Here is a 13,639-nt window from a genome sequence, read left to right on the forward strand (position 1 = left end):
GACCTTTTGGCCAATGGCTTCTCAGAGCAATCCAAGGAGGGAGATGCTCAGGTATTTCTTACATGGTGAGGTGATTGTGTGGTTAATAAGGCTTACAACTTGAGAAGGGAGAGTGTTCGTGTTCCCTGGAGGCTGGCACCCCTGAACACTGGCAAAGTACTACAGAGAGCCCCCCGTTCTAAGCAGCCGTTTCCTCCAGGGGGAATGATCTCTGCAGTCTGGAGAAGAGCTTTCACTCTGGGGGTTTTCCAGGTCCCACCTGGAGGCTGGCACCCCTGAACACTGGCAGGGATGCTAGCCTCCAGCTGGGACCTGGAGATCCCACTTCTGGGGTTTCTCAATGGTAAAAAAGTTGAGAAAAACTGAAAGAGGCAGTAATTGAGAAACCCTCTGTAAGTACTTTGCCAGCCAATGATTTCATGTTTGATTGTAACACCACATGCCTGAAAGGGAATTAGCAGTTTCCCCCTAGCCAAGCTCTGGGTCTTCTCCTTTCTCCTGCAAGGCCAATTGACTGTGGAGGGGGTTTCTGCAGCTAATAATACGTGAGCAACTCAACCAACTGCCTATGCTAATGACCTTTGACTCCTAGGCCTACACCCTAAATTGTTTGATGAAAATATTAAAACAAAAGGACATGGGTTACATCTAGTGCCTTGTTATACCAGGCCAAACTGATATTCTGGGCAGATAACCAAATCACCACAGGTTGACACTTCTTGTATCCCTCAGTCTTTTTGGACATGGTTAATCCTGCCCATATTTGGAGTCCTTTCTACCCTCCAGTCCCCTAAAATTCAAACCTTTCAATAGGATTCAATGTTTCTGGGTGGAAGCCAATCCGGTCACAGAAGAGACACTGTCACTTTCTCAGTGCAACTAACGGTACAACCCCCCACCTCTCAACCAATAAACCTCCGTAGCTTGTTTCTTGATCCTACCTGTTATCCCAACTTCATGGGTGGTCTACATCCTTGCTTAAATCATTGAGTCTACAAACTGGACCATTTACATATTTAGATTAAAAGTGGCTGCTCAATTTGGAGAACCTCTGATCAATTGTTATATTGTTAGTTTGTCTAGCCTTTGATTTATTATTTGCTAATATTTTGCCATACACGCCTGGGCATTCTGGTCCTAAGCTGGGAAAATGGGGAGGGTTAAGGAAATCCCTGGCAACCTACCTTGTAAAAAGTTTGCTAAGAAAACCCCATGGTACAGTTCTCAAACAATTTTGATATGGTGCCCAGGGGTGAGACCCTCAGGCCAGAGGGTGACCAACGAGTAACTGGAGAAGAGCAAGAACCTGCTGCAAGTAGCCCTGGATTTTATGACATGCTTGGGGCAAATCCAGCAGGAACCCCGGCTGCTGCTGATGCCAATGGTCTGTACTTTGCAAAGATGCGCTGAATAGCAACTTGGAATGTTAGAGGACTGATTCAAGGAAAATTGGAAATTGTCGAAACGAGGAATAGTCAAGTTGAATGTCGCCCTCCTTGGCACCAGTGAATTACATTGCACAGACAACGGTTTCTTTTATTGGGAGGATTTTGCCATCTACGAGTCAGGACACAACACCACAAAAAAAGGGATGGTGAGGTTTTCATGGCAAGCAAATTTTTTTCTCGAGCAGTGGAAAACTTCTTGGCAGTCAGTGATTGAATCATGATGATTCGCATTTGTGCCAAGCCAATAAATATCACAGTTGTCCAAGTATATGCTCTGGCAACTGAGGCAACAGAGGTGGATTTTAATCCTGTTGGAAAAACTCAGCCTATATACATGCTTGGTCCCAAATCAGATCAGGGCTGCACAGGGAAAGGATTTTTTTCCATTCTGTCCCCACTTGGTCTCACTAACTCACACTGGGGTTCCTGTGCCATCGTCACAATTTTAAGGAGAATGTGAGATGCTAAAAATAGCATGGGGTTTGTGCCCTTCATCATGTCCGCTGGTGCCAGTTCAATAGCCTGTTCAGGTAAACTATTTAGAGCAATTATATTTATTTATGGAAAATATTTGTACCCTTGTCACTAAATAGATAGTGTTCTAGGGGGATTAAAGGAAAACGTAAGCAAAGAGCTAAAAACAAAAGTCCTAAAATCAATTTAAAAAATAAGCACGACCAAACAGCAATGCACAACAAAAATAGCCGTATCAAATATTCATCTGAGTAGCAATGTAAATAGCAGAGCCAAATCAGTTCCTGCAAATTCACCACCATTGCTTGAACATCTTTCAAAATAAGATACTGGGCTCAGGAAAGAAAGGAGGGAGGGAGGAGACCAGAAAAAATTCCCCAGCAAGGACATTCCACAGCAGGCTTTCTCAACCCGGGTTTCATGAAACCCTGGGGCTTCTTGACAGCCCATCAAGGGTTTCCCAAATGAGTGGAAACTAATTATATATTAGTTTCCTATATATATAAATTTGTTAAGTATTTATCATGTGATATGACTATATATGTTCCTGTTAACCTGCCCCCCCTCCTAAAATGGCCAATGATGGGCTTGGAGGGGGTGGGAAGTGGAGGGTCCTTAGTTGGGCATGTCCACAGCTCTGCTTCCCAACCATATTCTGCAGGATCATGCCATTGCTGGGCTTTCTCAAAGCCCGTAGAATGTTTCAGGGATTCCTCAATAGTAAAGAAGCTGAGAAAGGCTGGTCTACAGGCTGGGCAGGAAAAGCCCCACCCCTATATGCCCATTATGGTGTGGGGAAAAACCCACTTCCTAACAGCATCACATGACCAGGTGTGGCCTATCAGAGGTTCTCTACCAAGAAGCTTGGTTTCCCAATCCAGATTTTAAAATACATTGACCATTAAAAGCACTCTAAGATATCGTACGATAAAGGTAGGGTCACTCCGGATCAATCCTTCTTGCTGCAGAAGGAAAATTAAAATCGCCCCAAATCCAAACGGAAATCACATTCTGTGTAGAGGGCAGGGACCGAATCGATCTGGGGTTGGAATAAAAGCTCCGTGCAGTTTACACCCAGGACACACAACTGTGTGTAAGTGCCTTAGGGGCCGACAAGAGTCTATTTTGCAGGTGGTTTCCCACCGCTAGGTGGCTGCAATTCCGAGGCTTTGTTTTATAGCCAGGCATTAAGAGCTTTGTGACACTGAGGGGAAGATATGAACAGCCTTGGCTCCTCCAGTCCCTCTGCCTGCTTCCTTCTTTGGCCACAACAGGTGGGTGAAAGGTCTGTGTATCCTGCCTCGGTGCCCTGGAAAGCACAGGGGGCTCCGCTTCTGGGGATGAGACTGGTACTAATAGTGCAGATCCAGGACTACCTGCCTAATCAAAATAGAGTCCTTTAGACCAGGGGTAGTCAAACTGCGGCCCTCCAGATGTGGTGCCCCTATAAAGAGGTCCTGACTTGCCCTGCTATTCGATAATCCTGTAACAGATGGGTCCAGCTGAGACGAGTGATATTGGCCTTGGCCCGACTTCACACAGTTTCTCTGCCCTGCCATTATCTCGAGCCACGCCCTCCAGGCCCCGTCACTGTCTCCTTCTTTGGTGACGCGGAGAATGACTTCATTTTTCATAATCCTTCATCCGAGATGCAAAGACAAACACACGCAGGCCAGAGATTTAGGGCCAGTGGAAAATAACAAGATGATAAGATCAGCTCCTGGTCCAGCCAGCAAGATACGTTGGGATGGGGGTGGGGGGGGGGAGGGGAGAGGGGAGGGGAACCTTTTACAATTTCTTCACTGAGTGGCCAAAGCGAAGAGAGAGCCCACAGTGGAATGTTGGCTTCGGGAGGGCTTCACAAAGCCGGTGCTAAATGAGAATGTGGATAGCCAGGCACCAGGGAGGTCACACCCAGCCAGCTAGCCAGTTGAAGAGATGCTGTAAAGCAGGGGTAGTCAAACTGCAGTCCTCCAGATGTCCATGGACTACAATTCCCAGGAGCCCCTGCCAGCGAATGCTGGCAAGGGCTCCTGGGAATTGTAGTCCATGGACATCTGGAGGGCCGCAGTTTGACTACCCCTGCTTTAGACCAACAAAGATTTATTCAAGGCGTGAGCTTTTGAGTGCATGCACTCTTCCTCAGACTAAATGAACAACCATCATAACGGTGGAGATATAAAGCCAAAGCAAATTATGGCACATTAGTAGACTGTGTCATAATATCCAAAGGACTTAATGACTTATTAAGTCATTATGCAAATGACTTATTCGAAACTCACACCTTGAATAAATCTTTGTTGATCTTAAAGGTACAACTGGACCCTATTTTTGTTTTGCTACTTCAGACCAACACGGCTACTCCCTTGAATCTGCCTAATTGTTTTATCAGACCTGTCAGATGTACACCTAAGCGCCGAATGAGGCCTGCCAGCTATGCACTACAGGAAGCCAGGGGATTTGTCAGGGTTGCCAACTCTGGGTTAGGAAATTCCCAGGGATTTGGGGGGGGGGGTGGAGCCCGGGAAAGGCAGGGTGGGGCATTGTTCCATAGAGCACTCCTCCAAAACTGCCGTTTTCCTCCAGGGGAACTGATCTGGCTGTAATTCCGGCAGCTCTTCAGACCTTACCTGGAAGTTGGCACCCCCATTTTGTCATGTGCTTTTGTAGGCCTCTCCTGGCAGCCTGTGGTTTGACAAAGCAGACCTCTGAGCCTCCTAGCAGGGTGATCCTCGGGCCCTGCCTGCAGAGTCTCACTGTTGGAGCCATGTCTCCGGACCATCCGTCACTCCAGGCTCTTGGCTCCCTGCTCAGGCTCATTCGTCCTGCCAGAAGGACCCCCCATCTAGAGAGGTCTGCTGAGCCCCAGTGAGGCATCCTTGGCTGATGTGTCTGCCTTTGCACCTGGAGTGGAGTTTTCCAGCCAAGCTGCAAGCGGCCAAGTGCTTGCTGCTGTCTTACTCTCCCCCCGCCGCCAACCATCAAGGGCTCAGCCTGGAGATAAATGGTTTTTCCATCCAGCAGTCAGCCTCCCTGGGCCATGACCCGTGGGAGGCCAGGATGGGAGGGGGAAAAAGATGGAAAAACACTAAAAGGCCTTTGCCAAGGCTATTTTCAAACACGCCTTGTCTCTGCAGCTTGGAGAGCGAGGGCTGCATGCCGGTGCTCAGGGGGGCCCAGGTTAACCCTGTATGTCCCACTACAGATGACAGGCACTGGGCACTCACCTCTCAGCAGAAGCCCTGGTCTTAAACAGGGGATTGGACAGCCATGGCCAGTGCAGGTGCAACAGGAGGGAGGACTCAGCCTCGAACTTGGCTCTGAGGTGCTCAAAGAAGAAGAAGAAGAGCTGGTTCTTATATGCCGCTTTTCCTTACCCGAAGGAGGCTCAAAGCGGCTTACGGTCACCTTCCCTTTCCTCTCCCCACAAGAGACACCCTGTGAGGTGGGTGAGGCTGAAAGAGCCCTGATATCACTGCCCAGTCAGAACAGTTTTATCAGTGCCGTGGCTAGCCCAAGGTCACCCAGCTGGCTGCATGTGGGGGAGTGCAGAATTGAACCCGGCATGCCAGATTAGAAGTCCGCACTCCTAACTACTCCACCAAACTGGAGGACGATAATAGGAGCATGCCCCTGAGCATATGCAGAGTGCATGCTCTCTCCCACCAAGTAACCACGGACCGTGCTTCCAAACCTCCGACTAATATGGCTGCTTCCCCCTGTGGAATGCTGAAGGCAGCAGAAAAGAATGATGGTGATGAATTGGGTATAGGCTCATTTTTGTTCTCTGGCTAGGCAGATTTGGGTTTCTTTATTTTAACCCTGCAAACGCAGAAACAGCAGGAGAGACAAATAAATGACTGGTCACACCATGAACACCATGAGGGGTCTGTTGTGCCATTTCTTGGGGGTGGGAGGAGAATGCACAGCAGCCCGCTATTTTTCTCCCGTCTAGGACAGAGAGACCCTTCAGGGTCGGAGAGCTTGAGATGTTGGGTACACACTGTTCAAGGCCCTGCTCGGCTTTAATCTGAAAAGCACAAGAATAGTCTGCCTGGATCAGACCCAGGTCCAAGGTATTCCTTCCCGTTTCTGACAATGGCCATCCAGATAGGGTTGCCATCCTCCAGGTGGGAGCTGGAGTCATCCTCCATGTAACTCATTCATTTAGTATATATTTAAAACATGTTTTCCCTCTTCATCCAGATGCTCTAGAGCAGGGGTAGTCAACCTGTGGTCCTCCAGATGTTCATGGACTACAATTCCCATGAACCCCTGCCAGCACAGTTTGACTACCCCTGCTCTATAGAACTCACAAGCAGGTCAGGCCTTGGCTCTTTGGTTCTAGCACTTTGGGAGAAGGAGAAAAACTGAAGTCCTGAACTGCCCTCTCTGATATGCAGAAGTCCCAATCATGGCCACACTTAAACTAGAAAAACCCTCCAAACTCTAAATGCTGTAGCCTCTCCCCGCCCCCCAGAAAAGTGACTTTAGATCCTCCTTCTCCTCTTGATGCATTAATTCCTTTTAGAAATTGCAACTTGAACAAAAGGCAGCAGGTTGAACAGTCACACGACCATGATGAAAGGCTCCAGTCCAACAGGTTCGATGGAGGCTGCTGCTGGTAGTTGTGTCCATGTTGCATTGGCCCTCTGAAGGCCTCACCGTTTCCCTACCCCCTTGACGAATATTTCTGATAGCAGTTTGAGTTGTGAAAATGTAACATGGGTGGAGGCAAATTCCATGCGCAGTGGCATGCAGTGGTGAGATGGCCGCAGTATGCCTCCCCACTTGACTCGTGTGAATCAGTTCTCCACAGAAAAGCAGAGAGCAAGGAATTAACACAAACGTCTTTTGTTGGGACGGTTCCCATCAGGAGAACTGCACGAAGCTTCCTTTCTGTTTTGCTTGCACCTTGAGAGGTCAGTTCATTCATGCAGATCCTTCCACACTTGCTTGACCCCTTGCTGCTGAATGTGTGAACCCCTTCCACTGCAAAATGTTGGGTGTGGGCGGATGGGGACTGGGATTGCCCCATTCACACGTGCAAGGCATCTGGGTTTGCCCTCCCTGGGTTGGCCATTTCTTGGAGATCCAGGGCTGGAACCTGGAGAGGGGAGGGAGTTCCAAAAGGATGGGAAACCATCCTGTGTCCCTTCTGAGGCTGCCTTTTCCTCCAGGGGAAGTGAACTCTGTGGTGGTAATTCCAGGAGAACTCCAGGCCTCTCCTGGAGGTTGGCAACACTCCTTGCCATCCCTTGTTGCAACAGACATGGAGGAGTGAATGCCTGGAAAGCAGGTGCTCATTCACTTAGAGGTCAGAAGGTCTCTGTCTATTCGGTATTTTTATCCCACCTTCCCCACACAATACAACATCCTGGGGCACAGGATGCAGCAAGGGTGCTGATTCTACTGCCTGCCTCCGTGCAGAGTGCCGGGTCATCTAAAGCAGTGGTCCCCAACGTTTTTATCACCGGCGACCACTCAACACCGGGGACCACTCACCGGGGACCACTCAATGCCTTTTACTGAGGCCCGGTGTGTGTGTGGGGGGTAGTTTACTCCTTTACTCTCAACCACTGCCCTAGTGCTCTCTGATCGCTATGGTAATGTTTAAACATCCCTTCAAAATAAGATACAGACACGCCACAACAATGAAGTGTGTTGTAAAGGGCTGGGGGGGATGAAGTAAAGGGCTGGGGGGGGGGAGAAGGCATCCTTCGGGGCCCACCTCCAATTAGTTGAAGGACCACATGTGGTCTGCGGCCCACAGGTTGGGGATCACTAATCTAAAGGGGTGACCGGATGGAGGAAGTGGCCATGCATACTTTCCCTCCCTGAGATCAGCACCCTGCAAAACCAGCTTTGCAGATCACGGTGAGGGAGATAGAGTGTGTCCAGCCCCTTCCTCCATCCTGTCACCCATGCAGTCAAGCAGATGACCACATGGAAGCAAGCAGTGGGACAAGAGCGTGCTCACACCCATTTCCGCTCCCCCTGTGCTCAGTGAACTCCAGGGACTGGGCTCTGCACCAGGCTTCTAACAAGTTGGGGCTCTGCACCAGGCTTCTAACAATCACTGGGCGTGAATTGCCTTCCTCATAGCCGTGCTGCAGTTTGCGGGAATGATAGTTCAAAGTCTGCAGGGCCTAGAGGGCACGGGTTCCTACCTTCTGCCTGCCTGCTTTCCTGGGCCAAATCTGCCCCATCTGAAGCTGATTGCCATTTCAGGTTGGGAAAACGGTGCTGGGAGGCGAGGCAGAAGCCCTTCCCCCTGCACTGTGATCCTAAGCAGAAATTGGCCCCCACAGACTTTTAAATGCTGTTCCCTGCAGCAGCCGGCTGTGGGGGAATTCGTGCCTCACTTATTAGGAAACGTATTGTGTAGCATACAGTGATCCCACCCCCCTTCCTGTTCTGTCCTCACGTCAACCCTGCAAGGAAGGTTAGACTGAGAGAGAGTGACAGGCACAAAATTGCCTAGAGAGCTTCAGGGCCAAGCTAAGGCTCTAGCCCAGGGGTAGTCAAACTGCGGCCCTCCAGATGTCCATGAACTACAATTCCCAGGAGCCCCCTGCCAGCGAATGCTGGCTAGAGCAGGGGTAGTCAAACTGCGGCCCTCCAGATGTCCATGAACTACAATTCCCAGGAGCCCCCTGCCAGCGAATGCTGGCAGGGGGCTCCTGGGAATTGTAGTTCATGGACATCTGGAGGGCCGCAGTTTGACTACCCCTGCTCTAGCCATTACACCTCACTATAGCATTTATTCAGATGCAAGACGAGGTGTTTTTCCAGGCTTGCCTTCAAGAAAAGGGAGGAGGGTCATCTTAAATGTGTGTGCCAGTTACCGTTGCATTGAAGACTAAAAAAAGCCTTTTGTATAACTTTTTTTGAGGTGAGAGTCTTATATTGAAAGTCCTCTTTTATTTGCGTAAATACAGTAACTGCCTGTGTTTTGTGTTTTGTACAAATGGAGTTCCAAAATCTTGCTTCATTGGGGCTTCTGGGGCTTGCCAGTCGAGCACATGTTCCCCTCCCTCGAATTCTAAACTGGTTGAGGGGTGGCTCTCCTGTTGAAGAAAGTCAAAATGGCGGCATTTCATCTGGGCAGCCAAGTGAGCATCAGTGGAGAACATGTTTGCTCGGTGGGTTAGGTTAACTGCAGGTGGTAACGGTTAAATATATTTTAATGTGGATTTAATTGCTAAACAGAGATGTGTTGGGGCCCTCAGCCATTCGACCGGAGATCTCTGTTCCCTCACCGCTAGAGACTGGGCACCAGGCCTACCGCAAATACCTTTTGCAAATGCCCACAGTCATTGCTTTCTGAACAATGGCTTCACAGGTTCTAGTACAGAGCCCTGGCACTGAGAACAGGACCCAGAGGCTGAACTGTGGCTCAGAGGAAGTCCCTTGGCTGTCCACATGGGTGCTTTGGAGATGCCTCTGCTAATAGGTAAGGGAGGCAGAGTGGTGCCCCTATAAAGAGGTCCTGACTTGCCCTGCTATTCGATAATCCTGTAACAGATGGGTCCAGCTGAGAGGAGTGATATTGGCCCTGGCCCGACTTCACACAGTTTCTCTGCCCTGCCATTATCTCGAGCCACGCCCTCCAGGCTCTGTCACTGTCTCCTTCTTTGGTGACGCAGAGAATGACTTCATTTTTCATAATCCTTCATCCGAGATGCAAAGACAAACGCAGGCCAGAGATTTAGGACCAGTGGAAAATAACAAGATGATAAGATCAGCTCCTGGTCTAGCCAGCAAGATATGTTGGGATGGGTTGGGGGGGGGGGAGAGGGGAGAGGGACCTTTTACAATTTCTTCACTGAGTGGCCAAAAACGAAGCGAGAACCCACAGTGGAATGTTGGCTTCAAAGCTGGTGCTAAATGAGAATGTGGATAGCCAGGCACCAGAGAGGTCACGCCCATCCAGCTAGCCAGTTGAAGAGATGGTGTAAAGAGACCGAATCGAGGTTGCCTCAGACCAGGGGTAGTCAAACTGCGGCCCTCCAGATGTCCATGGACTACAATTCCCAGGAGCCCCTGCCAGCGTTCGCTGGCAGGGGCTCCTGGGAATTGTAGTCCATGGACATCTGGAGGGCCGCAGTTTGACTACCCCTGCCTCAGACCCTGGGCAGGCACATGCCCTGCTAATTTGTTGAGTCGGTGCAATATTCTGATCTGGGGAAGGAATCCATTCGAACAGTGCTTTAGTGAGGCTCAAACTCATGGTGAAAGGTTCCCCTGCTGAGGCTCACCTCCCGTGCTTGGCACACAAAGTTTGATCTGTTGCACACGGGGTTGCCAGGTTCTCCCTTGGCCCCCAGCAGGGAACGGGGGGGAGGGATGCCAGATCCAGGTTGGGAAACTCCAGGAGATTTGGGGATGGAGCCTGGGGACGACAGAGACCTCAGTGGGATGCAATGCCTCGGCGTCCACCTCCAAAGCATCCATAAAGTGAGCTCCATAATCTAGAGATGAGCTGCGATTTCGGGGGATCAGGGCCCGGCTGGAGACTGGCATCCCAAGTTCCACAAGTTTGCAAAAGAATGTGGAAGAACTCAGGGAAGCTGAAGGTGAGAATGGCCAAGAGGCCCAGTAGCCTGGAGGGAGCTGTGTTCTTGATGAAGTTCGTTGTCCTCAGGCTGCTTGCCTCGCAGTGAGGTGGCCTCACAGATTTTATTTACAAATTTACAGGTCGGGCAGATGGTAGGCAGGCAGCATGAGTTTCCATAACAGTGTTATGTTTCCCTCCAAGCGGCCTCAGCCAGCCATGACTTTCTTAGCAAACTTTTCCAAGCCTGCTCCTAAGGGGCTTCTCTCTTCTGTTCACATGGAAGCTGAAACTATGGCAACCATGGGCCCCAAACTAAGCCGGGATGCATGTGAGACGACCCTCAAGGGTTCTGAGTAGCCACCAGTCACCAAAGGCTTCTCAATAGGAAATTATTGATCACCATCCAATATTAGGCCCAGTAAAAGCTGATACCATAGGGCAGGGGTAGTCAAACTGCGGCCCTCCAGATGTCCATGGACTACAATTCCCAGGAGCCCCTGCCAGCATTTGCTGGCAGGGGCTCCTGGGAATTGTAGTCCATGAACATCTGGAGGGCCGCAGTTTGACTACCCCTGCCATAGGGCTGTTGGGTATAGCTAAAGAGAATATTCTTTACTCTGAGCTTCTAAAAAGCACCTGCAATACAAGTATCTGCTTCTTTCCCTTTCTCCTCACCCACTCCACCTTCCTTTGGTGTTTTGTCTATTAGGTTTTAAGCCATTCTGGCAGGACTAGTCTCTTTTATTCTTCGCATGCCACTTAGTAGAATAAAGACTTCACAAGCTATAAATTGTAATGAGATACAGAGAGAGGGGGGATTTTTGCAAGGTTACCGCTGCCGCCAAATATAGTGGGTGACACCCAGTGATTAAGGGGTGGGAAAGGAAAGGATTTGGAGGACCCATATTCAGCCGATGCTGAGGCAGCTGCACTGGTTACCACTTTGTTTCCTGATCAAGTTCAAGGTTTTGGTTTTGACCCTTAAGTCTAAACGTGACCTGGGTCCCACGTACCCGAGGGACCACTTATCTGCTTATGCCCCCTGCAGAGCTCTTTGCTCTGTGGGTACGGATTTGCTGGTTGTCCTGGCTCTCTGGGATATTTGCCTGGCCTTCACCAGGGCCAGAGTCTTTTTGGCCCCTATCTGGTGGAATGAGTTCCCGGAAGAGCTGAGGGCCCTGGCGGAACTTGCTGGGTTCTGCAGGGCCTGCAAAACGGCGCTCTTCCCCCAGGCATTTGGTTGAGGCCAGGACGATGACCGGAGTTGTCATCCAGTGGATCCTACCCTATTTTGTAATCAATTCAGCCCCCTGGATTGATATGGTCACTTATTCAGGCTCTTGACTGGAACAGTTATTGGTTTAAGACGTTTTAAGGAAGTATTATGCCGTCATCTATTTTTCTATTTTTCCACTTTATTCTGATCTGTATTGTTAAGGGTTTTTATATTGTATTTTATATAGTGTGTTTATATTGTATTCTTATTGTTTTATTCTGTAAACTGCCATGAGGTGGCTTGTCATGAGTGGCAGTATAAAAATTTTAATCTAAATAAATAAAATAAATACATTTGACCCCTATAGAAGAATCCAGCTGGATCACATGAATGGGCCATCCAGTCCAGCATTCAGTGGCCAAAGAGCCGCCTGAAAGGCCTTTCTCCCTTGGCCCCACAGAGGGAAAGGCCTTTCCGTGGGCTGCCTCTCAGCACGGGCATTCAGAGGTTTGCTGCCTCTGTATTGTGGAGGTTCCCTTGGCAAGTAAGCACTGATGAAGCCATAGCCCTGAAACTTTGTCCTTCAAAGACATCCAAATTAGTAGCCATCCATCCAGTGGGAGTGAGTTCCACAGGTGAATTATGCCCCTCTTTTGTTACAGGCCAGTTATTGTAACAACTGCCCTAGATAAATTGGTGGCAATGATGACTTAGAAGAAGAGTTGCTTTTTATACCCTGCTTTTCACTACCTGAAGGGGTCTCAGTCGCCTTCTCTTCCTCTTTCCACAACAGACACCCTGTGAGGTAGGTGGGGCTGAGAGAGCTCTAACGGAACTGCCCTGTGAGCTCTAATAGGATGGTGAGTAGCTCCAGGTTACCCAGCTGGCTGCATGTGGAGGAGTGGGGAATCAAACCCAGCTTTCCAGATTAGAGGCTGCCACTCTTAACCGCCACACCATGTTGGCTCTAAAGATAGAACGAATTCAGCACATAGAGGAATAAACCCATTTTAGGAAGCACCAGCATGACTTCAGTAATGTGTTTGGCCACAGTACAGAAGAGGATGCTGGAGCAGAGTGAACATTGGCCCGATGCAGCCTGGCTAATGTTATGTTTTCTTTACTTTCTTTTTTTCCCCTGTTCTGAATACACTGCCCATCTGTTTCTTTGAGTGACCTCAAATTCTAGTATTATGGGGGCAGGAGAAAAAGTTCTCTCTAGTTGCTCTTCTGCTTGCATTATTTTCTAAACCTGTGCCAAATGACCCCTAATCTCTTTCACGGTTCCTCCTTAGACCAGCCTGACAACCCATTTAGCCGTAGTTCCGTACCCGCACATTCTTCATATTCTGGGGGGTGGGGTGGGGGTGATTAATGTACGTTCTTGGAACAAGCATATCTGATCTACACTCTTAATACAAGTGATTCCCAAGGCAAATTAGAGACAAGAATGAAAACACGAAAACAAGACGCCACTGCTAACAATACAACAGCATAAAACACAGCTTGGTGTAGTGGTTAGGAGTGCAGACTTCTAATATGGCGAGCCGGGTTTGAATCTGCTCTCCTCATCCACATGCAGCCAGCTGGGTGACCTTGGGCTTGCTACAGCACTGATAAAGGTGTTCTGATCGGGCAGTGATATGAAGGCTCTCTCAGCCTCACCCACCCCACAGGGTGTCTGTTGTGGGAAGAGAAAGGGGAAGGTGAATGTAAGCTGCTTTCTTCTTCTTCTTCTTCTTCTTCTTCTTCTTCTTCTTCTTCTTCTTCTTCTTCTTCTTCTTCTTCTTCTTCTTCTTCTTCTTCTTGCCATCAGTCCAAGGGAGGCATCTCCAACCCAGCTCTTGCTTGATGGGGAAAGTAACTCACAGTCTTCTTTCAAGTCCTTTGACCTGAACTAGAAGGTTGGTCCCATCTTGTCCGATCTTGGATGCTAAGCAG

This window comes from Paroedura picta, chromosome 1, assembly GCF_049243985.1.
Source record: "Paroedura picta isolate Pp20150507F chromosome 1, Ppicta_v3.0, whole genome shotgun sequence".
In the NCBI taxonomy this organism is placed as follows: Eukaryota; Metazoa; Chordata; class Lepidosauria; order Squamata; family Gekkonidae; genus Paroedura; species Paroedura picta.